Source organism: Podarcis tiliguerta (genome assembly GCF_965153285.1).
Source record: "Podarcis tiliguerta genome assembly, chromosome: 10".
NCBI classification, from domain to species: domain Eukaryota; kingdom Metazoa; phylum Chordata; class Lepidosauria; order Squamata; family Lacertidae; genus Podarcis; species Podarcis tiliguerta.
The window spans coordinates 28,574,327-28,600,037 of NC_139543.1; the positions used below are offsets into that span (position 1 = coordinate 28,574,327).

The 25,711-nt window shown below is 42.2% G+C and overlaps 1 protein-coding gene across 3 annotated transcripts in view; it reads right to left on the minus strand.

Moving 5' to 3' along the window:
* TAFA2 (TAFA chemokine like family member 2) overlaps positions 1 to 24,873 on the minus strand; it is a 139,599-nt gene extending 114,726 nt beyond the window's left edge. Inside the window, exon 1 of one of the 3 annotated variants that reach the window (XR_014502128.1) lies at positions 23,454 to 24,866. The gene's annotated coding sequence lies outside the window, so the exon portion shown is untranslated. Of the gene's footprint in view, positions 1 to 23,021; positions 23,141 to 23,453 lie in introns of those variants that run through there. The other 2 variants (XR_014502129.1, XM_083400164.1) reach the window with 2 other exon arrangements.
* Positions 24,874 to 25,711: the final 838 nt, after the last annotated feature.

A 25,711-nucleotide genomic window follows, 5' to 3' on the forward strand; every position in this document is an offset into this window, starting at 1 on the left:
TATTTGCATATCAATTACGTAAGCAATTAGTCAGAATTCTACATTTGTTTCAGAATCAAGGCATGGTTATGAAACTTGAGTGACAATAAATTAATTTATCTTTAAGGTACCAGAGGATTCTTTGATTGTGGGATGTAAACAGATACCAGTTGTTTGCATGGCCCAGTGGGGTCAGCAATTTCGGTCTCGAAGCCACCCAAAGTGCTCCCCATAGCATATTACAACTGCTGTTGACACGCCTCTTAATATAAAAAGCAAGGGGGAGGGATGTTTTTCCAGCAATACAGTCCCAAATCCCTGCTGGGCAGGCAGCATTAGTTGTGCGGTTCTTTGAATCCTGGCCTGTGAGATTTTGTTTTTGTTCAGACAGACTTGGCTACCTTTCAGTTATTGAGAGGAAGTGTATGACGTCTTGAGAGTAGGGAGATTAGGTAAATGGTTTCTTTATTTGAAAAGGCAGAAACAAAGAATATGTACAATTCTGAAAGATTGCTGTTTGTGTAACACTAATTGAACACAGGACTTTCTCTGAAAAACAATCACTCAGCATACATACAAATTGGTGGATTTAGCAGGAATCCCTTTAGGCCAGTGTTAATTATTTGAGACTGAAGCCTAGAGACTGGAGTGAGCCAGCAAGGCGGAAACATGACAAATGGTAAACGGCAACAACTTGTTCCACAAAACAATAAATACTGATTACGGTGATGATGCAGAGCTGAAAAGCTGCTTGACATGAAATGAAATTATTCAAAGTTAATGAAGAATAGAAAGCCTTCAAGGCTGGGAGCATCATAACAAGGAAACAAAACAACACATTGTGGAATTTGAGCTTCATTGGTTGGCCTTCCCCTTTCACTCATTGATTCTCAAAGACTACTAATTTAACTGAGCAGTGTTTTTGCTCAGCTGTGATACTATTGATTCAAACTTGGAACTGGTCAGACGTTTGATTTAAGAATTCATTGACTAAATACACAGAGAGAGAGTAAAGTTGCTTATACAGCAACCTTGCAAACACTTTTGCAAGGCCTGCTTGCCCTGCTTTTCGGCCATTTCCTGTGCCTCATACTGGGGAGGGACGCCCAAGAAGAGATAGTGACCAGCCTAGAATTTATCCTGGCACATGTACAACACACCTACCTCTAGGTCTCCCCCTGCCATGGTACATATGCATGCACAAGATGTTAGAGACTCAAAATACTTGTAGCTTTCCAGCAGTCTGCAATCTTCCTAAAATACCGTATTTTTCACTCTATAATACGCACCAGACCATGACGCACCTAGTTTTTGGAGGAGGAAAACAAGGGGGAAAAAATTCTGAATCTCAGAAGCCAGAACAGCAAGAGGGATCGCTGCGCAGTGAAAGCAGCAATCCCTCTTGCTGTTCTGGCTTCTGGGATAGCAGCCTGCATTCTCTCCATAAGAGACACACACATTTCCCCTTACTTTTTAGGAGGGGAAAAGTGAGTCTTATAGAGCAAAAAATACGGTACTTCTTCCTGGTGTGTGCTCATTTCCTATTTGCAATGATATTTTTTTAAGACAGGTAAGCATTCCTAAGCTCTTTCCTTTTTTTAAAAAAAATATTTTTATTGAACAAATTTAACAAATAAAATTATAAATCAATATGACCAATTACATTTTCTCCTTCCCCCTCCCTCCCCCTCCCACTCTCCAGAGACTTCCCTCAGCTCCCCTCTCTGATTTGTTTATACATGTTATTCTTTGCATGTTGTAAAATTGTACATATCATTGCCTTATCTATCATATGTTCTACTAATAAATTTGGGGATGTTTATACAAAACCTGCCATGGAGTCCAAATCCTTTTGTTGTCTTTTTAAATAGTTTGTAAAAAGTCCCCATTCTTCCTTGAAGTCACGGTTGTCCTTCTCATGTAATTTATATGTTAACTTTGCCAACTCCACATAGCTCATCCGTTTTTCTTGCCATTGTTCTTTCGTTGGGATTTCCTCATTCTTCCATCCTTGTGCTAACGAGACCCTTGCCGCTATTGTAGCGTACATAAATAAGCTCTTTGTTTTTCTTGGTAGGTCGTGTCCTAAAAGCCCTAACGAAAATGCTTCTGCTTTTTTTACAAATGTCATTTTGAACAATTTTTTCAGTTCGTTATATATCATCTCCCAATGTTTTTTTAACTTCTCTACAATCCCACCACATATTATACAAAGTACCTCCTTTTTCTTTACATTTCCAACATGTATTTGACCCAGTTTTATACATTTTTGCAAGGATTCCTAAGCTCTTTTCAAATCAAAATTGGAAATTATGCAAGCCACACACACACACCTTGAAAGCCAATCTGAATAGTGATCCCTACTTCTTCCTCAGCACCAAACACACTTCCTTCTCTTAACCCCTGCAAACTGTAGCAGGAGAGGATGTGGCAGGATGGCAGAGAGAAGAGAGGAGAAAAGCTGGACCTTTTCTTTCTATTCCATTTCCCTGAACCAATAAGGTAAAGGTAAAGGTACCCCTGCCCGTACGGGCCAGTCTTGACAGACTCTAGGGTTGTGCGCCCATCTCACTCAAAGAGGCGAAGGGCCAGCGCTGTCCGAAGACACTTCCGGGTCACGTGGCCAGCGTGACATCGCTGCTCTGGCGAGCCAGAGCCGCACACGGAAACGCCGTTTACCTTCCCGCTAGTAAGCGGTCCCTATTTATCTACTTGCACCCGGAGGTGCTTTCAAACTGCTAGGTTGGCAGGCGCTGGGACCGAACAGTGGGAGCGCACCCCACCGCGGGGATTCGAACCGCTGACCTTTCGGTCGGCAAGCCCTAGGCGCTGAGGCTTTAACCCACAGCGCCACCCGCGTCCCTCCCTGAACCAATAGGTAACAACAATATACTGGTACTTCCTTACATTTCTGCAGAGTGAACTGATCTGTTCAATGTTAACCGGTATGTTAGGGTGATGGAGAACAAAAGGGGAAATCTCCCTTCCTCTTCTTTCCTTACCTGCCTATAACTTCTATTCCTCCTGTTGCCACTTCCAAAAGATGAGGGGAAAGAAGGCAGCAAACCCCTCTGGAACCCATGACTTGAAATCATGTGACAAACGAGAGTGTGGACGGATCCATAATTTGGTAAAAGATTCAAGTTTCAGAATCTTACAACTTTTTTTTTTTTTAAGGAGGAAATTGGTGGGTGAAGGAAACTTTGCTACAAAAGGTAAGGCCGGATATATTTGGCGAAGGATATTAATTCTGTTTAGGTTTCAGCATGGGGGTTTAATTTGAGAATCCCTGACAAAGCTGGAAAATCAGTTGGCTGAAAGTCTATATTCATCCTTCTCTCGCTTTGGTGGCTTAAGTGTACATAGTGGAAGTCAGTCTTTTGGAAGGCTTGCTTCTTTCTGTTGCCAAGAAGTAGAGAGTGCACATTGAGAGTGTCTCAGGAGGAGTTTTATGTGAGCATAAAAGCTTCTGTAATGGCTGTCCAAACTATTGTGAAATGAGAGATTATGGGGCAAATAGGGACTTGGGTTGTTGTTGTTGTTTAAAACAAAAATTAGAAGCACGTGATTAACAAATCATTACACTAAGTAATCTGAAGAAAAATAATTTACCCTCTCTAGATTTGTGCCTACTCTGCTAACCATCTAGAGGCAGAGTCAAGACTGGAATTTAGTGGAAGGTTACTTCCCATTAAGGCTAGCCACTAAAAATGTTTTCCCCCCACTTACCAAAGTTCCTTTCGAGTATGCCTCCAGGATGAATTAACCCTTGCCTATATGCTCCACTCCTCCACTGACCAAGAATTGTACAAAGAGTTGGAAGAGATTTGTCCTTCTTTTATTAAAATAGTTTGGTGTGGTTTTTTCTAAACTAATTCAGAAGAGTATAAACCAGTATCAGTTGGTAGGGTGGCAGTGCAGCTAACCAGTCAGGTCAGCACCAATGCACGGCACTGCTCTGATGCTATATATATGAAAACATTAACAATAACTGGAAACCAAGCTGTATTCATTGAGAATTGTTCACTTATTTCCACCCTCTGCTTCCTTTTCTTTAACCAGTTACCAGTCCACAAGAGAACGTCTCAATTACTATGAGTCACAACACAGATAAAGCCACAGAATAAGGTTTTCCCCCCACAGAATAAGGTTTTCCCCCCATTCTGGCACTCACTTAGTTTGAACACAGAATAGAACTTTACTAAGAGTGTTTTTTCTCTCTCACACAGAACTGAAATTAAACATATATATCTGCAGGAGAGCAAACAAAAGCAAAGAGCAATGATAATTCATGATGACAATAGGAGTGTTTTATGTGTGCCCTAAGCTGTTCTTGCCCCAGTAAACAATGCAAATGGGAATATATAATTAGTGGTAGGTACGCTGAAAGCCAGAGGATATTGACATACAGAGGAATTAAAGAAGCTGATATAATATTCTCCAAGGCTGAAATAACATTTAGTAAATTATATGTTAAATAAAGCAGTCAGAATAAAAGACAGAAACAGGATTGCACCTGGCACAGGGTAGCCTTCCTTTTGCAGAACTGTGATACAAGATCTCTAAGGGCTACTAGCTTGTGCTCTGGGAGCCTGGAGGGCTGAGTCTCCACATCCAATTCAATGCAAAAGTAAAGTAATTGTGTAGCACGGCCTTTGGTCTTCTCTGTATCTAGTGGGACACCTAATTCCAATGCTAGAGATTGGAAGGGTGCAGTGACAAGTTGCCAGTCATTAGAATATCATCCAAATAATGAGTCACCAAATGCGAACCCGACCTGTGCATGACTGCCCACTCCCAAGAAGCTGCTAAATGTTTCAAAGGCAGCACATGCAATGGAGTACCCTGTGGGCATGGCCTTATCAATATATACCAGGAGTAAGGCACTTTTCTCAGATACCAGACAACAAGGGTTTGGGTGCAAAGCACTTACTGCAGATGCCACAAGTATCTAGTACTGTAATCAGATTCCCAAGCACATCACTGATTTAAGTTAAACTTTCTTCCGAACAGAGAAATATATGAAACTACAATGATTTTCCCAAAAAAATAATGAAGGCGAAGACTGCATAGTCCTTGAATCATGCTGCTGTTAACACTGCTAAGTGCATGAGAGAAGGAGTTGATTGGTTTTAAAAAGTTTTCAATTACTGAAATATGCCGGAGGCGCCTAGAAGCAGTTTATATGCTCAGTTTCAGGTTCCTGAAGGTGACTGTCACCTCTTTGCATGAGGTACCTCAAGAAAAAGACAAAAGCAAACTGGACTGAAACTAGTGAACCCTTGAAAATGCTTCAGCTTAAAAAAAAAAAAAATCTCAGCAGGTTTACAGTGTTTCTCTACTCAGGTAAGTCCCATTGAGTTAAACACGACCAAGGTAGGAACATGTTTAGATTATTAGAACACCTATGGTTTCTGCAGCATAATGTTTATAAAATATACTGTTGATAATTAATATGAGGAAATTAGCAGGAAAGAAATGACATTCTTAATATGAAATAAGCACAAACAACAGTACTACTGTTATCATGACACTGCATAAGGATTGTATGGATATGATCAAAGTGAAATTCCTGCTAGTATCTCTTCAACTCTCCTACAGAATTAGTTGAATAAAATATATTAAGACTTGACTTATAGCTTGGACCCCAGAATATCCTTTTTTCAGTCATTTTTTTCACTTCTTTTCATACAGCTTTTCTCACCCATCATTTTTCCTACCTTGTGGAGCTGCGTCCATAAGTTCACATAAGCAAATCCAAGAATAACAGAAATGTAAGTAATATCTTTATAATGAGCATCTAAAACATCACAAAGTAGCCAACAGTTTTCTACCACTGTGGTCAGCACTGCCTTCATTTCTTCATAACAGTGTCTTGAAATTCTATGTTCTGAGATGTCTTTCAACAGTTAATCAACTACTGGCTGTGAAATGTTAATAACCTCCTACAAACAAAATATAATTGCTTCTTCTTATCTACCCTGTTACAAGCAAGATAACTTAATATACAAAATATAATTTGCTATATAAAATACACTGAGCTGTGTATTTGCTCTTCTCATTTAAAAGTCGCATTTTCTACAACTTTGCCCAGTTGGTGTTATTGCAGGCCACCCAAATGGACTTCTCTCAGCATTTTCACTATGAATTTTCCTACACTGCAGCTTTCTCATGATGCCCCAGTGTTGGTTTAGCCTTCCACCTAAACATTTCTAAAAGTTAATTTAATATGGATACCGAGTTTAAATCCTCTGACTTATACATTCTTCCCATTTTCCTGCTGAAGGACTGTTTTTCCTCTATCGTCAAGTTCATTTTCACATTTAAGAGAAGCAGTCGCACAGAATTGTACAACAGTCAGAAGATTTTTACAACAGTTACCACTGCATATAAAACACAACAGAACAAAAACAAGTGACTCTGATACATGGTTCACCTTTTGTGCAAGGCAGAAAGTACACAGGTGAAGGGGAGGGGGGTTAAAAATACCAACCTGACGAATTATCTACAAATGTGATATCCAAATACAGCTCAAACATAGAGATCCACCTCCACGCAATTTTCAGCAGAGATACCTTACCTTCTGCTATTGGCCAAGCACAGAAAGATGTTGGGTTGTACAAGCATGAGTTGACTAACAAAGGGCAGAACATCAGAGGGAAATCTTGATTGTGCCTTTCACCAGAGATACATTGCAAAGAATAGTGAGTGTGAAACTACAACCACAGAGTAAAGGAAATGGGCATGACTTCACTCACAAACAGTATTTAAATTTGTCAGCTGGCCAGCAGCAAGCAGCTCAGAGCCTCTAGTGAACTCAGAGCCTCTAGCGTGTAAAATGCACACAGCTCCTTCCTTTGTTTTCTCCAGTGTGCTGTGCTTTTGAAAATCTTTTTTAAAAGCAGGAATCTATTCCAAGCAGCTACTTTAGTTTTCCATCAAACCAGCACAGGTAGGATAAGACTCCACACCTATCTATGCTCAAGATTGAAAGAAAGGAACAGGACTGATGATACCATGTCAACATTCTGAAGCTTTGCAAGCAGGCAATGCTTATTCATGGCCTTGTTAATACAAGGAGCAAGAGCTGTCCGCTAGTGATGGTGCTGAAATAAGGCTGAGCGGCCATGTGCTGGAATTTCAGCAATGTAAAAAGAAAGAAAGAAAGATCGTTATTATTACTATTATTATTATGAATTAAATCTGTATACTGCCCTTCATCAGAAGATCACAGGGTGGTTTACAACATAAAAATAGGAAATGAGAACACAAAATACATAACAAAAAAACAAAAAAGTCCCTACCACAAGCACATTTAAAAGCTAATAGATAAATAAGAGCTTCAGAAGATGATTGCAGAGTCTGTTCAAATGGGGATAGGCATTCCTTGAAGTATTGCAGTCCTGAGCCATTTAAGGTTTCATAGGTGAAAACCAACTATCTGGCAGCCAGTCCAGTCAGGCCAGGACTGGTGTTAGATGCTCAAACAATCTTGCCCTAGTGAGCAACTGGCCACTTAATTCTGCTGAAGTTTCCAAACTGTCTTCATAGGCAGCCCTAAGTATAGTAAAACCTACAGGTTACCAGAGCATGGACAACAGTAATTAGGCTCTCCTTGGGCCACAGGGTTGAAGCTGATAGAAGGTACTCTGTGCCACTGAGGGCACTTGAGACTCAAGCAACAGCAAAGGATCCATAGGTACCCACCCTCCCTATCCAGTTTCCTGCTTCATTTCATTCTCTTAGCTACTATGCCATACCACTCTTTAGGTGTTATCAAAAACCATTTCCCACACTTCACAGTACAATTTGGCCCATGCATAAACCAATTCCAGTGCTAGCTGCATTTCAGCACAGACAATGCAGGTTGGCTGCTAAGGACCTTCCTGCATTAAATTCACAACATAGCTAGGCTTTGGGACTCCTATGCATGCAATGCCCTTGAAGCTGACTCAGAAACTCCAGAGGGTGCAGAATGCCATGGTGAGGCTCCTTACAGGGTCCTTGCCGCGGGATTACATTCATCCAGTGCTTTACCCGCTGCACTGGCTCTCGGTGGAGTACAGGGTCAGGTTCAAGGTGCTGGGTTTGACCTTTAAAGCCCTATGCAGCCTAGGACTCTGTACCTATGGGACCGCCTCTCCTGGTATGCCCCGCGGAGGACCTTAAGGTCCATAAATAACAACACTTTGGAAGTCCTGAGCCCCAAGGAGGTTAGATTGGCCTCAACCAGGGCCAGGGCCTTTTCAGCTTTGGCCCTGACCTGGTGGAACGCCCTACCACAGGAGATCAGGGCCCTGCAGGATTTGACATCTTTCCGCAGGGCCTGCAAGACAGAGCTGTTCCGCCTGGCCTTTGGGCTGGACTCAGTCTGACCCCCCTCATTTCTTTTTATGGAACCCCTTATATGGGGTTTTGTATATAAATTTTCCCTCAGCTCTTTTTGCTGGCCCATGTAGGACCAGCATGGATAGTTGGCCCTGGTGAATATTTGACATTTTCTCCCCTTATGGTCTATGGGCTACCACTAAAACGAGGCTGCATTTTAAGCTGTACTTAAAACTGTATCCTAACCTATATTTTAATAAACTTTTTAAAAAAAAATGTTTCTACTGTATTTTATATTTGGTGTTAGCTGCCCCAAGCCCAGTCTTGGCCGGGGTGGGTGGGGTATAAATAAAATTTATTATTATTATGCTGTCATAAATGCTTCAATAATCATGATACTCCATAGGACAGTTGTGGTACAAGACTACAACTTGTGTTTGACGACTATGGAGCAGCAACAAGGGGGGATACTGTGGATCTTTAAATCCCAGTAACATTTTAATGACCTCAATTTTTAACAGAAGATCAATCCAATTTACAGTTTAATTTATAGAGCGTGTCTTTTCAGTAACAATGCCGCACCTGCTCCATGATCCGAAAGGAAGTCATCTGAGGATCTTAATAATGACACAGGAGGATGGGGGGAAAGAACCGCTGCAGTCAGTCAAACAGCTGTTCCCTGGGAGCACCCTATATATAACAGAAAATTGGACACCAGTGGCAGCACGTTTCAACAGAAAAGAAACCCCAACAGAAGCCCGATGAGAAGTAAAGATGCGGCAGAAGATTCATGCTGTGAAGGGCATTTTACAAATACCTAATGAGATTAGAGGTATCACCTGCAATACATCTTCCAACGAAAATTTTCCTAGGTAGTTGAAGAACCTATGTTGAAATGAAACAAAATAGGAATAAAACTTTAAGAACCCACAAATCTGGGTTCTCTCTTTAGAAACCATATTGCAGAAAAGGATGACCTGTGATCTCAAGATACCATTGCACCATGAGCCTAAAACCTACCTGCCTCCTAGAACATGTCACCTGGGTTATCCGAGTTACGTAGATTTGATTCCCTATTTGACAGCTTCTTTTTCACAAAATCATTATCCTTTCTAAAATATTCTATTTTATATTAAGTATATCACAAGCTTCAACCATACTATAGGCCTTTTACACATGTAACAATTTTATTAGGACAGGGTGAGGGGCCTCAGTTCAAATGGATCTTCAAATGGATCCTACCTGTAATTAAAGCCAAGATCTAAGCAGACACTGCCAACTTGGTCCTCAAAAGCACGCAAACTAGTAGAAGCCCCCTTGATGTAAATTGGACTGAAAATGGCGGAAGTGCTTTGAGAACAGAGCTGAAAATGAAATAGTGATGAATACCAGGCAATCAAAGCAGCAGGACACAAACTATAGTATTTGATTTATTTTTCAGAAGTATTCTTTGTAGAACATTCGAGTTCAGACAATGGACGTACACACTCCTTTCTTTGAGAAGTCATGAAATCAATTCACTGATCTAAGATTTTGTAGCCCAGTACTGTTTGCAAGGGGGCCATTTCTTCTCTTCCAATTTCTCCTCTCAAAACTAAAGTTTCTCTTGTATGTAAACTTACTTGCATGGAGCACATAATTATCTGAAAACAGATGGTTCAAGTTGATGGAGAAGAGCAAGAGAGCCATCCTTGAGAGGTTCTGCGTCCTCCTCTTTTTATTTCACTTAGTAGCTATTATAAAGCAAAAGCCTTAAGGCATATTCTCTTGCACGGAAAATGTGAGGTCCAGGTATAGAAAACAAAAAATGTGTTGTCATCCAGATAAGTATATACATGGCTGAAGACTCATACTGTGTTAACCATTTATTGCACAGATTTTCCTGTACTCTTGGTGGCTATAAATAATTTGCTACAGAGTGGCATACTTCTTCTGTGCTACCTAAAGGTAATGATAAAGGGACCCCTGACCATAAGGTCCAGGCGTGGTCGACTCTGGGGTTGCGGCACTCATCTTGCTTTATTGGCAGAGGGAGCCGGCATACAGCTCATGTGGCCAGCATGACTAAGCCGCTTCTGGCGAACCAGAGCAGCGCACGGAAACGCCGTTTACCTTCCCGCCAGAGCAGTACCTATTTATCTACTTGCCCTTTGACGTGCTTTCAAACTGCTAAGTTGGCAGGAGCAGGGACCAAGCAACGGGAGCTCACCCCGTCTCGGGGATTCGAACCGTCGACCTTCTGATCGGCAAGTCCTAGGCTCTGTGGTTTAACTCACAGCACCACCCGCATCCCTCTGTGCTACCTACTACTAGCAAATTTTCCTCACACCCTTGCTGTTCTTTAATTATACTGCTATGCATCACCCAAATCTCTGCTAAGCAGTAGCAAGGTTCCAGGCTCTCACTCAGGGTCATGTTTCCATGGTGAATTCAGGGCACAACAGAGGATGTAGCATTCTAAGATTTCGTCAATATACACCCCAAGAAGGTGGGTGCAGATCATTATACCTCGAGAGTGTCTCTCATTACCCCTCTCATAGCTTCAGCAAACTTGGGGCCAAAGCAACAGCTAGCCATGGTTCCCGGTCTCTTGGTGCAGCCTCCTTCAGCAAGAGATGGTTCTGGCCTTTGTTCTCCCTTTCGTGTTTCCAGGAACTCCTCCTCCAAGCAGCTGTTCCTCATCTCTCGGCTATCCCCAGACTCATTTTTTCCAGTGAGCACAGCCTGCCCTCTCCCTGCCACCTTGACAATCCCAGTCTGCCCAGGTCCAAGGACTCCTCTTTTATGAGGGTCATCAAGACCTTTTGTGATGTTAAAGCCTCTTTCCCAGATGGAAAGTAAGCTTAGCCTGAATTTTCCCCGACCTGGAATCTTCCCTCCAATACTCCAAATATTAGCTAGATCCTGACATTCATTAATTTGTGGTAGGCATCCCCAAACTCGGCCCTCCAGATGTTTTTGGGACTACAACTCCCATCATCCCTAGCTAACAGGACCAGTGGTCAGGGATGATGGGAATTGTAGTCCCAAAACATCTGACGGGCTGAGTTTGGGGATGCCTGATTTATGAGGCTTAGGGAGGGTCTACCTGCCCAACTTATAAAAGTGCCCTCTCCCTTTTTTTCACTTTTGGTTGCAACTGGACATATAAGGATTTGCATGTCAACCTCATGCACATCTTGGACCAGATAATAATGCAGTGTGTTATATAATTCTCACACTGTGCAGCAGACTTTAATTCTGTCTTCCAGAAATAGTTTGGTTATATATTGTAGAATGGGAAAATCTATTCATTGAGATTACTTTCCTTTCGTTTTGTGCCATTTCTAACGTAGGAAGTTAATCAAGCCATTATTCACAGAGTGGCTGCTTGAATTCCTACAAACATAATGAATGTTTTTATATGTTTTATCATTAATCAGAAAATTAGAAAACTGTATTATTAAATACTCACTAAGCATTTTGCATCTAATTATTTACCGTACATACTGATGTTCTACTGGCTTAAGAATGTGAATGATGTCACAACAAACATACAGTTTGTATCAAAACACAAACCATCTTTAGACTTCCTGAAGTTAAAAAAGAATTTTTTCCCCACCTTATTTCCTATGTTCTTTGTACTCTTTACCAATGAATTCCACACAAAGTTACCAAAATAAATGAAATAGTCCTACAACACACAGAAAAAACCCTATATTCACATTATACCAGGACTAGAGATATACCACTGCTGTGGCAGCAGAAAAGCTGTCATATCCAATGCATACTTCAAGACTGGCAATGGAGGCCAGAAACTACCAAAATGGCGTAAGAATAGTAGACACAGTGTCCTTATAGCTCCCTAGTTAGGGAATGTGTTGGTGGCAACACTCACATGCTGCCCCCACACAAGGGCAGCAAATGAACACGCCTCCGGCACATTCCTATCACACTATACATGGAATATGCTGCATAATTCCACAATGCCTCCATTCCTTCAGCCCCATGAGGATAGCCAGAAACAGCCTTAGTGCCACCCAGGCAGGTGTTTGAATTAACTTGTGCTCCTCAAAATCACTGTTTCAGGAGTACCATACTAAGCTGAGGAAGATGAGACACACCACACACGTTAAAAGCACACAAAGCCCCCCCAGGAACAAAAGTGCCTGAGTGAGCGGGGAGCTCTTTTGCTAAGCAGCCATGGTGTGATGGCCTGGGATTCGGACTCAGAGGCTAAACCTGAGGAATCCCAGCCTGCACAGGATTCCCCGCCTCCAGAACCAGCTGAGCTGGGGCTGGGGTCTGAGCCTGAAGGGTCCTCACCTGTGCTGGATCCTCAGGTGCAGGCACCAGCTGAGTCTGCTCTGGCCCCTGAGGTGATGGAGGACCCATTGCCTGCAGGTGCTCTACTCTCAGCCCCATCAGAGGAGGCTGAGGTTGCCCCTGTGCCCTGTAACCCTCCAGCCTCTCCTGAGCTACAGAGGCTCAGGGCAGAGAGGCGGAGGGAACTAAGTTCTCGCAGGAGGAGTGCTCGCCTCCAGGCCAGGAGAGGCGAGTCACCTGTAGACCGGGGCCGCCCTATGCCTCAGGGCAGATAAAAGCCAGTCAGCCCCAGTCCCAGGTTGCAGGAGCAACGTGGTTGCTAGCCTGTTCCTGCCTGCACCCTGTCCTGCTTCTCTGCCAGAGTTCCTGACCCCACCTGACTCCCTGCCTTGGACCCAGCTACAGCTTTGACGGACAGCCTCCATACCGCACCATCGACCTCGGAATGGGCTCGGACCTCGCTTCTCGGTTAGCCCCCAGGACCAGCACACATGGGGAGGGCAGGCGGGATGTACAACAAATATTGTTTCTTTACAATATTTCACTTTTTCCCCCTTTATAGCAATTCCTCTGAGGGTACTGAGAACTGTCAAGGCCACCCCATAGGCTTCATAGCTGAGTGGCAACTGGAACGTCCAATCCCCAAACCTCTATGCACTGCAATTCCAGGCTTCCATTTAATTCCTTCTCCATGCTATCTCCCTCTTAAAATGCTGGTGGGCTTAACTTACTTTGCACAGCCATAAGAACTTTCAAGGCTAAAAGTATTTCATGTTACATTACGTTATTATATATATATATATATATATATATGCAGGTTTTGGTGTGAAAATCTACGAAAGCAAATATATATATATATATATATATATATATGAAATCATTCCTGTGCTGCTGAAACACAATACAAGAAAACTGCTGCCTCAAGTAATATTTTAATAGCTAGTTTATCCATTCAAACACAAATTATTTCAGACCATTAAAGTAAATAAAAAGTAGTCATTTCAAGCTTAGATGAAATGGTGGCAAGTATCGCCTGCTACACACAGTTTTCACAATGCCTAGTATTTGCAGAGCAGCACCAGCATGCATTACTGCTACGAAGCCTGCTAGTACCAAATATGCAAAAGAATGGTTCTTCATCTCTCTTCTCAGCCTGTCCAAAGTTTATACAGCTTTAACCATACAGAATTCATATGGAGACATTTATGGAGAGTCAGGAATACGGCTACAGACTCCAAAATCCCTTCGCCTTGACAGATTTAGGCCATCTGAGTACATTTTCTGCTTCTTTCATCCCCTCAGGAGCTAAAATTGAAGGAGATTTGAAAACCATGATTTTACAAAGAGAAAAAGCCAAAAAAGGAGGAGAGCTAATGATTAATAGGTACCAAGCTATTATCTGTACATATACATATACATATTCTAAAGGCAGCATATGGAAGTTGACCCCATTGTTTCGATATAATCTGGGTAGCATGTTTAGCATTAAAGTTACAGAATATTAAACACAATGCACTGGAATCCTAACTGATGGATAATGAGCTTAAATACATTCAGATGCTGAAACTGCAAAGCAAGTATTTCCCCGCCTTCCAATCCACTCTCCTGTTTCATAACTCACTTCCAGTATATTATTGGAACAACTTCTCCCTGGACATTTTAAAGAAACCGACTAAAGTACATTGATTCAGCTGCAACAGAACAAGACAAACACATGCTGACATTTTAAGATAAACTGCTTTTTTAAAACAAAACGTGGGGGTTTTTTTAATTAAAAAAAAATGTTTTATTAAAGAAGGAGAGGTAAAAGGTGTGCAGAAACCCTCCAGTTAAATATGTCCAAGTCTTGTTGTTTTCAACAAAAGGTTAGCACATGCTTAACTCTTCCATATTGAAATCACCAGAACTTTAAAATTGTTAATTTGAGTTGCAGGGATACAAGTTATTTCCGTTACAGGAAGTAAAGGTATGTCCTATTTCCCATCTCTGATAGTCTTCTAAATCGGCTCCTGTTCAAGGATAGGTAAGATGATTCTTACCTATCCTGTTCAAGGAAAAATAGGTAAGATGATTCCATTTCAGCAGCCCATTGTAGCTAGTCCCAAGTTTAACGGTCAGAAATACAACCTGCCAATGTTCTATGTGGAAAGGGGCATTTCTTACAAGTGCCTTCTGCACTGAGGTAACTTAGAAATGCAAATGGCTTACATTTATTTATGCGCTGACATAACATAAAAAGTGGGCATAAGGGGAAAGGAAAACAGTTACGTGATAGCGCTAACTGCAAAACAACTTTGATGTTCAGAAAGCTCACAGAGACGCTGATGGTGATGAGACAAGTCCACACAGCGATGAATAAAGAGCAAATAGTTCAGAAGAAGAGATACAGCAGCATTTAATAAGGGAGGACGCATGTCACCAGAAGGAGAAAACACCTATCACTTATATAAAAGTGTTTAGTCTAAAGTAGTTCAAACGATCAAATTGCAAAGCACTCTCGGCCAGAGCTGAGCCCTTTTCAGCAATTTCCCCAGCTTTTGAGCCAAATACCAGAAAGTCTCAAAAAAAAATTATTCATATTCTTCGTAAGAATGCAGCTGAAATGTGTGTTTATTTTATCCCAGGCAAGCACAGAAAATTGCAAAAAAATTCAAATTGATCACCTGGCTGCAAAGACAGGCAATGGTTAGTGAAAACTCCCATTTCTGGAGGGAGCATCAGTAGATGATTTCAAGAGGTTGGAAGGTGGGGCTATTCTTCTTTCCCCTTCCCCATGAGCAGCAGGAGCAGAATAAGATAGTGTGGTATAATGGTTAGGGTGTCACACTAGGACTGTGGAGACTTGGGTTCAAATCCCTACTCAGCCAGGAAGCTCACTGAGTGGTTTGGGGGCCAGTCACTATTTCTTAGTTAATCTACACTGCAGGGCTGGAGGATAATAAGCATGTATGCCAATTCAGCTTTTTTGGAGGAAAGGTTATAAATAAATGATTAAGTTATGCAAAGTTAAATATAGGAGCAAAAGTGCATAACATGTATCGAGCCTGAGAAACTCAGTTTTTCTAGGTACAGAATCTGGATAACGTTTATGCAGAATTTCAATGTATTTCTTATTTAGCATACAGCTTACACAGAACCCTGTGCATAATAGCTGCAAAGGACGACAACTCATGAGCATCTCAAAAACATTTCGCTGTTATATTTACTTCCTTCTTCTTTTTAAAAACAGACTTTGTATCATGGAAATACTGCACTTTCCAAACAATGCCAACAGCCTAATTTATTTTATTCCAGAGAAAATGGGACTCCTTGCCACAACTAGAATCCAGTGCAATGTTTGAACGAACATTTAAGGTCTTAAATTTGGGAGGGGGTCAGGGATGTGCACACAAGACCTGCCCTCAACTTTCCCTTATGCACAATGGCTCCATGTCAGACCTTTACATTCTAAAAGGCTTCTATACGTGTTTGGCTGAATGCATTCGCACAATAAGGAATGCAGCTTACACGAAAGATCTGACGTTGAGTCAGCAGGCACTAAGATACTGGGAGGTCTTACATGTACAACCCTCTATCCCTTCCCAATTTAAGCTCACACATGTTCAGTCTCATGCCTCAATAGGGTCTGTCAGTATATACCTAGGTGGCTGTCACAGGGAACTACTGGACAATACTTGTAACGTCATTTCCCATGCCATTTTTAATACAATTCCCATGGCATTTGTATTTTTTCCCCTCAATGTATTTTCTTCCTCTTGTACAGTTTAGTGTTGTTCCACTGTACCACTCAAGGGTAGCGGCCTTCACATATACATTATATATATAGCTAGAGACCCAAGTTTGGGAAACGCTAATACCAAGTATTACACTCTTATCAGTAAAGGTAAAGGGACCCCTGACCATTAGGTCCAGTCGTGGCCGACTCTGGGGTTGCAGCGCTCATCTCGCTTCTGGGTCATGTGGCCAGCATGACCAAGCCGCTTCTGGCGAACCAGAGCAGCGCACGGAAACGCCATTTACCTTCCTGCTGGAGCGGTACCTATTTATCTACTTGCACTTTGACATGCTTTCGAACTGCTAGGTTGGCAGGAGTATTACACTCTTATTAGTATTGGTGTACAAATACATTGATATATAAAACATTATTACTGTGGCTGAGTTCACATATGGGCACTGACCACTGGATGTGTGAAATAGCCATCATAAATCAATCACTATCAAGGGAACATTTCTTTAAACACAATACTTTAGAAGACAGCCAATCCATACAATGATGTAAAAAGAGCTATGTTGGATCAGACTAACAGCCTACATAGTTTTTCCCACAGTGGCCAACCAGAAGCTTCTGGGAATCTCACAAACAAGCCATAAAGCCAATAGCCTTTTCCTCTTTCTTACCCCCTAGGAATATAGCCTTAGCTTATCATTTTAACAAAGAAACTGTACACAAGACCGTAGAAGGTGCAACCATTCCTGTGCCTATCACATATCTGAAGGTTGCATCTATTCTTGTTTTTAAATTCTCCCTGCATGCTGAAATATAGCATGTTAGAGGAAAAGCTGGACTAAAATCAAGATACTAGCTTTCCTTTCAAGACACTCGTTTTGGAGGAGTTGAAAAATAACAAGCGGGAGAATTCAATAATGCAGTTTTCAACTTATAATCTGAAATGGTACTGTCCATGTGGTACTACTTCCCTGTTTGAAACAACTCTTAAAGAGATGCCGAATGAGCATGTGCTTAATTAATTTAAAAATGTACACAATGAAACACAATCCTAAAGGGGTTCTGTTTTTAAAAAAAACAGTGCTCCAAAACATCTTCAGAAGCAATTCTATGATTATATGAATTTCTCAGCAAAAGTAAATGTAACCAATTGCTTTTTACTTCATAGTACAGTAGACACTTCCCGATGATACTACCTCAGTAATGGACGGTCTCTCCTTAACTCTCAGAAGATTTAATAGCGTACATTATACTATTGCCCGGTAGGTTTGGCTATACTGTATAACACTATACTTGGAAATTAAACTGCATTTACCTAAATAAAACGAGCCTGCCCATTTGTTCAGATCTTCACTGGAGAGTCAGTTCTGTGTGTTCTCCTTTCGAAGCAACATGAGTGGGCACAACTTTTTTGTGTCACCTCATTTATGGAACTCCCTCCACATATCCATTTTCCTGGTACCAGCATTGTTGAGTCTTGGGCAACCTACGTAAAAACGTCTGCTGTCCAACTGGCACCTCGTGGATTTTGTTGATTTTTAAGTATGGATGTGCTGATGGCCGTGCACCTTACTTTATTTTGGTAGAAACTGTTATTTATGTTGATACATTTTTTCATGCTAGGCAAGCCACCTCAATAAGTGTTAGCAGTACACAATGTATAAAAGTTTTAAAGGGGTTAACAGTAACATTGAAAATAAACTATAGAGTGTATAAATTCTGATAACCTTGGAATACCAAATTGTCCCATTCTTCAAATGTATACATAACTAATTTTGTAACTGTTTCCCAACATTTATAAAAAAATATGCTGCTGCTTAAAGTCTTGCCGCATATGAACAGCAACAGCTCTGATGTCTAAGATTTTCTCATTATGTAAGGACCACAGAAACCAATTTATAGATTCCCCGCCTCCGCATAGGCTGCATTATATTTCTTCTGCATATATCACACTACAGTCGCAAGGAATTCGGGACTGCAATCCTTTCTTGACAAAGTATCTCCATTTTAGGCACGTATAATGAGTACCATCCTCACTGCTGCAACAAAGTAGTATCTTATTATTTTATCTCACTGTCTGCAAAGTGTGTTTCCAAATACATTGTACGAAAGAAGCAGCACAAAACCCAACTGTATTGTATTCCTGTGGGAGTGAAAAGCTTTGCACTACAGTCTTAGATGAGCACTTGAGGTTGGCATGATTATTTTGTGCTTCCTTTTGATAGGCAACTGGTAATACAAGGTTTATCAGAAGCTGGATAGCGACTTCTGCAGAATTAGAGCACAAGTCTCCGTATGGTCTGTCTGCAGTAGGAGGGAACCGGAGGTTGATTGAATCAACCATGATGGATAGAAGCTATGATATTAGTGATGTCATCAGTCACCAGACTTTCAGCTGATAACACTTTTACTATAAAGATACTGTCTTTGAAAATATGTTCACGCACGAGAGATGTCTGGTTGCTAGCATAACTTACATATTTTTTGGAACATATATTGCTTTAATTTCGAGAACACTAATAAATTTTCTGTACCATGCTATATGCTGGCATAACCCATTATCTCATTTGTTGACCATTATGCCTTAATATGAAGTTGTATGCTTAGGCATTGTGTTTGACTTGATCAAGGCTGTTTACTGCCTTGATCATTCTGGATATTTTACTTTACAGGGAACAAAATAGTCATTCTTTTCCTAAGATTTTTAATATCTGTGATGTCCTTGCACTATTTTAAAAACCGAATGGTCAGTGAAAAATACTGTGTGTATTTGCTCCACGGAAGTCCTCTGAGTACAATGCTTCTTACTCTTTAGTAAGTGGGCTTTGGGTTGAAGCACAATAAATATTAAGAGAGAGAGAGAGAGAGAGTGTTAATCCCAATTATCTGTCATAATGTTTTAAATTATGGAATTTTATTCATTGCACAATTTGTGTTTAGCTAATAAGGAACTAATAAATTTATACTGTACTGTCAGAGCAATGCCAGTTTGAAAAAGAAAATAACCCGTTCTAAGGTTACTGTTGTCCATACAATACGGCTTTGTATTCTAAAGTGGTACTTAAACCAGAGAAGACAACTCTAGCAGCTTTTCGGAATCTTGAATCACCCTTCATACATTCATGCAGTCTTTCATTTATTATCTCTCTCTTTTTGCTTTTGCTCTGGTTACTCTGTATGTTCATATTGACGCCATGCATATATAACATGTAGATCACATAATCCTGGGATTGTAAAAAAGTAATAAACATTACAGTTTCTACACTACTTGATTATGTATTTTTTATTTTTAAAAAAATGTTTCTGATAGTTAACAATTTGAATATCATTAATAAACACAATTCTCTATTTAGATAGATAGATAGATAGATAATAAATAAACAATGTAGCTCTCAACACAATCCTACCTACTCAAAATAAGTCCTGTTAAGGCCAATGGGGTTTACTCCCAGTTAAAAGGTTACAGGATTGCACCCTTAAATACATAAAATACTGCTCAAATTAAAATGGGCACATGTTTCATTCATTAAGGTTTCAATCCTATGCACACTTACCAAGCAGTAATTTACTCAGAATTCTAAGTAAAAATGCACAGGATTGGAATACAAGTCCTTTTTTAAAAAATACTGTAATTTGCAAGAAAAATGAATGTGTTTCTGGACGACATTATGGCATAACGCCCTCTGTTCTAAGTTAAAGAGCTACTTTAAGCTACAGGTCTTTATTATTTACTACCAGATATGAATAAATCACAGTTATCTGCCCAGTACAATATGATCTCCAGTTGACTGCTATGCTTCTCTATATCTAGGCAAATCCATAGCATTAAATATTGCACGGCATTGAGATAGTCTCCTATCTGTATGCATGCAACTGAACTATTTAGCGGAGTCTTTTCTCAGTTTAGCATTCAGAGGTGCTATCCTAATCAGATGGAAGTTCATCCCTAGAAGAGCGATTTTCCCACCAACTCCAGTGATTCCATGAACTCTTTCTGCATGTAGCCTTGAAAAATCTGCTGCCAATTAGAATAAACCATCTGCTGTCTGTTAGGTTATAAACAATGCTTAGCTAGGTAGACCAGTGCTTTGATGCCATATAGAAAGCTTCAGATGTTCTTATAATAAAATTATCAAATGTTTTGACTATTAAATAGTGCTATGCAGTTTCAGAGCAATGGGGCAGGCTATCTCCTTGAACATAAACCTTTATGAGGTCCTATGAATCTTCTATCATAATATTGCCTGTCTTTACAAGTGGTTTTCTAATGCAGTTATCTGACCCGCACACGTGGTTTTCCATTCCACATAGCTGCTACATTCTGTCTGCCCCAGTGCAATGCTGAAAAACCCATGTTTTTCACAAAAGGCATGCAAAAATGGTGCATCTAGTCTCTGATGAAAAACATTCTATACACAGTATACCAAGAAATCCCTTTCAAAAAAATTTTTGCATTACCTATTCATTTAATTGGGGCTGGAGCAAAATAATAAATTGTGCCCTGTGAGTGGAATCAAGATATTCTAAGGCACATATTAGCAGATAGACACCATACTGTTCCTGACCGCATGCTGCTCCCACAGCCATATAGATAATACTGCTACTCTATCAGTAATAACAATCCTATCTTAAGATTGTTAGGACAAGATGCAACCGTGTTTTGGTACAGAAAGAGTTAACTCACACAATGCCAAAAATGTTAGCTTTAGAAATCAAGACCTGCATGGGTAAAAACTCCAAAAATTATCGAATTTGCAGTAAAGACTTAACATTGTCTCTCTAATACTCCACCAATTACAAAATCACTTGATGGATATATTAAAAAGAAACTCTGCCGCAAATTGTGGAACCCTCATTATACAAAAATATGTCAAAGAGGGTTTCCTAATGACTGTGGTATGTCATCTTGGAAGCAGGTTATTCATTTGCTTTGATGCTCTAAAAATATTTGGCAGCTCAGCTCTCTAAATATATTTACATGGGAATATGCTACACTGATACTGGTGAACCTTAGTTCAAAGTAAGTATGTTGAAGAGTCTGCAAATATTATTATACACTAATATAACTTCTTGCTTTAGTTTATATTGATTAACCAAGTAAGTTGTAAATCTGATGACAACTTAAATGTCTGTGCCTAAGGCCAACTGATAAACCAGGTACTTTAAATGAACCCTATGCTGCAAATATGCCTTAACACCTTGAAGTGCTTTGTCTGGCTTTTGTAAAATAATAACAATAATACAGTATTTCTACAGGAGACAGAAAAAAATGATCATTACTAATATTATCATAGAGCTTATGAATCGTGTTCTCTACAGTTAAAACAACAAACTTAAAAAGTTCTCCAGGCAGGTGTAAACTGCTGAAAAGGATGTACAAAACAGAGCAAAACGATTAACAGGATAACTACATATATTTACAGTACTCAAAACAGTCGCCTCTTTTGCTCCCAACGGTCAGATCCATAGCTGAACGAGAAACAAAGCAGGTATTTCAAAATTCCTGCTTTTGCAAAGGTGTTTGGAAAAGGAGGGAGGGGCATTGAGAAAGTCTCACTGTTAAATAGTAGGTGCTAACCCAGTCAAAATGAAAATCCACATTAATCTAATATACGTCTAATAAATGGAAGGAAGCAAAACAGATGACCCCCCTCCAAAAAGGCATAAGGCACAACTTGGAAAGTATTTACACAGGAATAAATGAAATCAAACCTCAGGGTTTATAAAGCCTATTTTTACCAGAGATTCATAAAACAATTCCTCTACTCTTTAACCTCACCCTCCAGTCATTCAATAAAGCGACTAGTCTCCAAACAGAATAAAAATCTCAGGATATATGAGGCTCTGGAAGTTACCAGCCTTGCTCTTTATGAAAGGAGTTAGGCAGAGAAATCAATAGTCTCTCACAGATGGCCCCCGCATCTCCTCCTGCAGATATTTGGGGGGGGGTGCAGGGTGAGGATTAAAATAATAAGGAACAGACAGTGTGAGGATTTCAAAGAGAAGACTTGACACATCTCATTGATCCACGCTGCAGTACATAGGGGTTAGTTAAACACAAATGTAGTGCCATTTCACACCAATATGCCTTCTTATTTGAAGAGAATGTCGCTTATTTTTATTTCAGGGAAACAATTCTTATTTCTGCACCTCACTACTGGGGGGTGGGTCCCCTTCTTTCAGACCCCACTCATCACAGCATAGCTAGATCTACCTGGAGTTCTAGAAAAGCAGGTATCCCAAAGCCCAGTATCCCAAAGATATTTTTAAATCTCCTTAGAAACCAAGCAGGAATCAACTGGAATTGAGGTAGACAGTTTACCACCACTGGGTTTTTGGGAATCTCTCTTCAGTTTAAGAGGGTGGGGAGGGGTGGGAGTCTTTTCAAGAACATACATACCGGTATATTGAGCACAAAACCACCCCCTTGTACTCTTTGCGTTAACTAATCTAGAACAACCACCATCACAAGATTTTCGACTCAACAAGGTCTTAGTAAAGGTACAGTCCCCTTTTCATCCATCACCTTGCAATGGGTGTTTGCCAAACATCCACCCTGGATTCCACAGAGCACAGTTCAAGAATGCTACAAAGGTATAAACTAACCAGGGTTAGGTATGCACCCAAATATTGAGGTCACATTTCTCCACAACTTCTCTCTTCTGCCCACCACACCACCTACCCAAAACTCTGTCCAGATGTAAAAAGACAGCTTCTCAGGTTGAGAGATTTACTGTGTTAAGACGAGGAAGGGGACCCAGGTTCCACGTCCCCCAGCTCATGCCAAATGCTCACACAGCCCCAGGGCACACACACACACAGCCTTTTTGTTATTATTCCAGATTAAGCAATCCAGAATAACCTCACCAACTGCAGTTCCCACATCACCCATTAGCATGAACCGACCGACATAAAAAAACCCCACGAATATCCCCTCTTAACCACACTAGTGAAAGTAGAGGCGGGTGGTTCTGGTTACTGGGCGTTAAAAGGCGCGTAACTAATCCACTTTTAGAGATTTCACGTCTGCCCTCTAAGCAGGGAGCAGGAGCGGCTGAGCCCAGCCCATGCGGAAAAGGAAGCCCTGGCGGCGGCGGCGCCTTTCCTCACCTACCTGCAGACCCGCTTCCTTAAGGAACCACCTAGCGATCCTCCTTCAGGTCCCGGAGGGAAACTCCAGCTTTATCGTACTTGCATCGCTTACAAATCCCAAATTCGCCTGCAGCATCCAGTGGCATGGGGGCGGGAGAGAGAGGAGAGAGCTGGTTCAAAAGAGAGCGGGCTACTTTTATGTGTCTAAATAGGATTCGGAGGCGAGTTCAAAACAAACCAGAAGGCCAACGGGGGCGGAATTTGGGGGTTGTGCTAGAGATCTGCTTTGCACGGTTTCCAAACCACAACCGTACAAAACGTTAAGGGGGGGGTTGCGCGCGAGAGAGAAAAACGCCGCTTTCAACCTTCTCTCTTTTTCTTTCGCCCCTCCGAAAAAGCAAGTTAGTCCCGCAGCCCCTCCGCCCTTTGGCTGCTCAGCGACGCCCCGATCCACTCAAGAGAGGTGTTGTTTTTTTTTAGAAAAAGAAAAGCAAGAGCAACAACTCCGGACTATTGCAGAGAGATCTCCCCGCGCTCTGTTATTCCATTTGTGGTTAGTTTGCTTTGCTTTCAGCACGCGGGGCCACTTTCGGCCAGTTTGCCTCCCTCCATTCTGCTCCCTTTCCCGGGGAATAAAGCGGGCGGAGGAAATGCTTCCTTCAGCGCAGCCAGTCTGCTCGTAGTTCTCCAGGTCGCTGGCTTAGCTCGCTGCTGCTGCTGCTGCTGCTGCTGCTGCTGCTTCAGGCGGGCGATTCGACGGCACCTCGCTCTCCTTCTCCCCTGAAAGCGCGGGGAACCATCTGCGTGGCTGGGGCGGGCAAGCAGGCAGGCAGCGGGGGGAAAGCGCCCACGTCCCGATGAGGCGGCAGATGGCGCGTCCTTTGGGTGAGGGGGGAACACTGTTTCTCCACCCCACGCCTTGCTCCTGCGGGGTGCAAGGTCCCCAGACGGGCGAGAGGTCGGGCGCCCCGGGCTCGTCCCAGGACCTCTTCTGGCCGCCGAGGGTCCCTCACGCAGGCAGCCGCCCAGCCCGCCCCGTGCCCGTCGCAAGAGCAGCCTCCCGCATCTGCCCCAAACCCGGGAGCGCTGCTACGATCCCGGGCAGGCGCGTCCTCTTGAGGCGCCGGGGCGGGCTGTGAAGGGAGGCGAGGAGAAAAGGCAAACGCCGAGTAACGAGGAGCCGCTACGTCGAGGGAGAGGCCGGTCCTCCTCCTGGCGCGCTTCCTCCGCGCGGTGCGGGGCTGCGGTGCCGACGCCTCCCTCCCCGGGGGAGTTGCTTTTCCCGCCTCTCCCGGGAGGCGCGAGTGGACGGGTGGGGATCCTTCCCGGGGAGCTGAAATCCCATCCAGGAAGGCGGCAGAAACCCGAAGGCGAGCGGCTGGCCGAGCGGAGAGCGGGAAAAGAGTGCGGCGCCAGGCTCAGGCGGGCTCCCCTTCTTCCTCTTCTCCCGCTCGCTTCACTCCACTCCTTTCTTCGGGCTGGGGAGAGAGCGCCTGCTGGCAGAGGCGGGAAAAAGGCAGCCGCCTCCAAATGCTGGCCTCTGTCTCCCTCCAGCGTTTGTCTTCTTCTTTGGCGATCACTCGAGTAAGATTGTCTTCCATGAACACAGTTTTAACAGTGAGTCCGTAAGTGACTGTGGAGGCCAGTTCTGGATCCACAATTCCTTCCACAGTGGGGACATTGGTTTCTGGCCGGGAGTTGATCACGGTGAGGGTTTGCCAAGCGTGCCTTCTTCCTCTCAGCACGTTTCTCCCTTGCGTCCTGGGTTTGAGCATCTTCAAAGCCCGTGACACCTTTGGTTGTTCTTCAGTTGGAGCGCTCGCAGGCCAGTGTTTCCCAGTTGTCAGTGTTTATACTACATTTTTTTAGATTTGCCTTGAGAGCGTCTTTAAACCTCTGTTGTTGACCACCAGCATTACGCTTTCAATTTTTAAGTTCAGAATAGAGTAAAGTGGTACCTCGGGTTACATACGCTTCAGGTTACATACGCTTCAGGTTACAGACTCTGCTAATCCAGAAATAGTGCTTCAGGTTAAGAACTTTGCTTCAGGATGAGAACAGAAATCGTGCTCCGGCGGTGCAGCGGCAGCTGGAGGCCCCATTAGCTAAAGTGGTGCTTCAGGTTAAGAACAGATCTCCAGAACGAATTAAGGTCTTAACCCGAGGTTACCAATGTATGTGTAAACACAAATTGCCTTATTTCCTAAGTGGTCAAACCACTTCACATACTTTAGCTAAAGTGGTGCTTCAGGTTAAAAGCAGTTTCAGGTTAAGAACGGA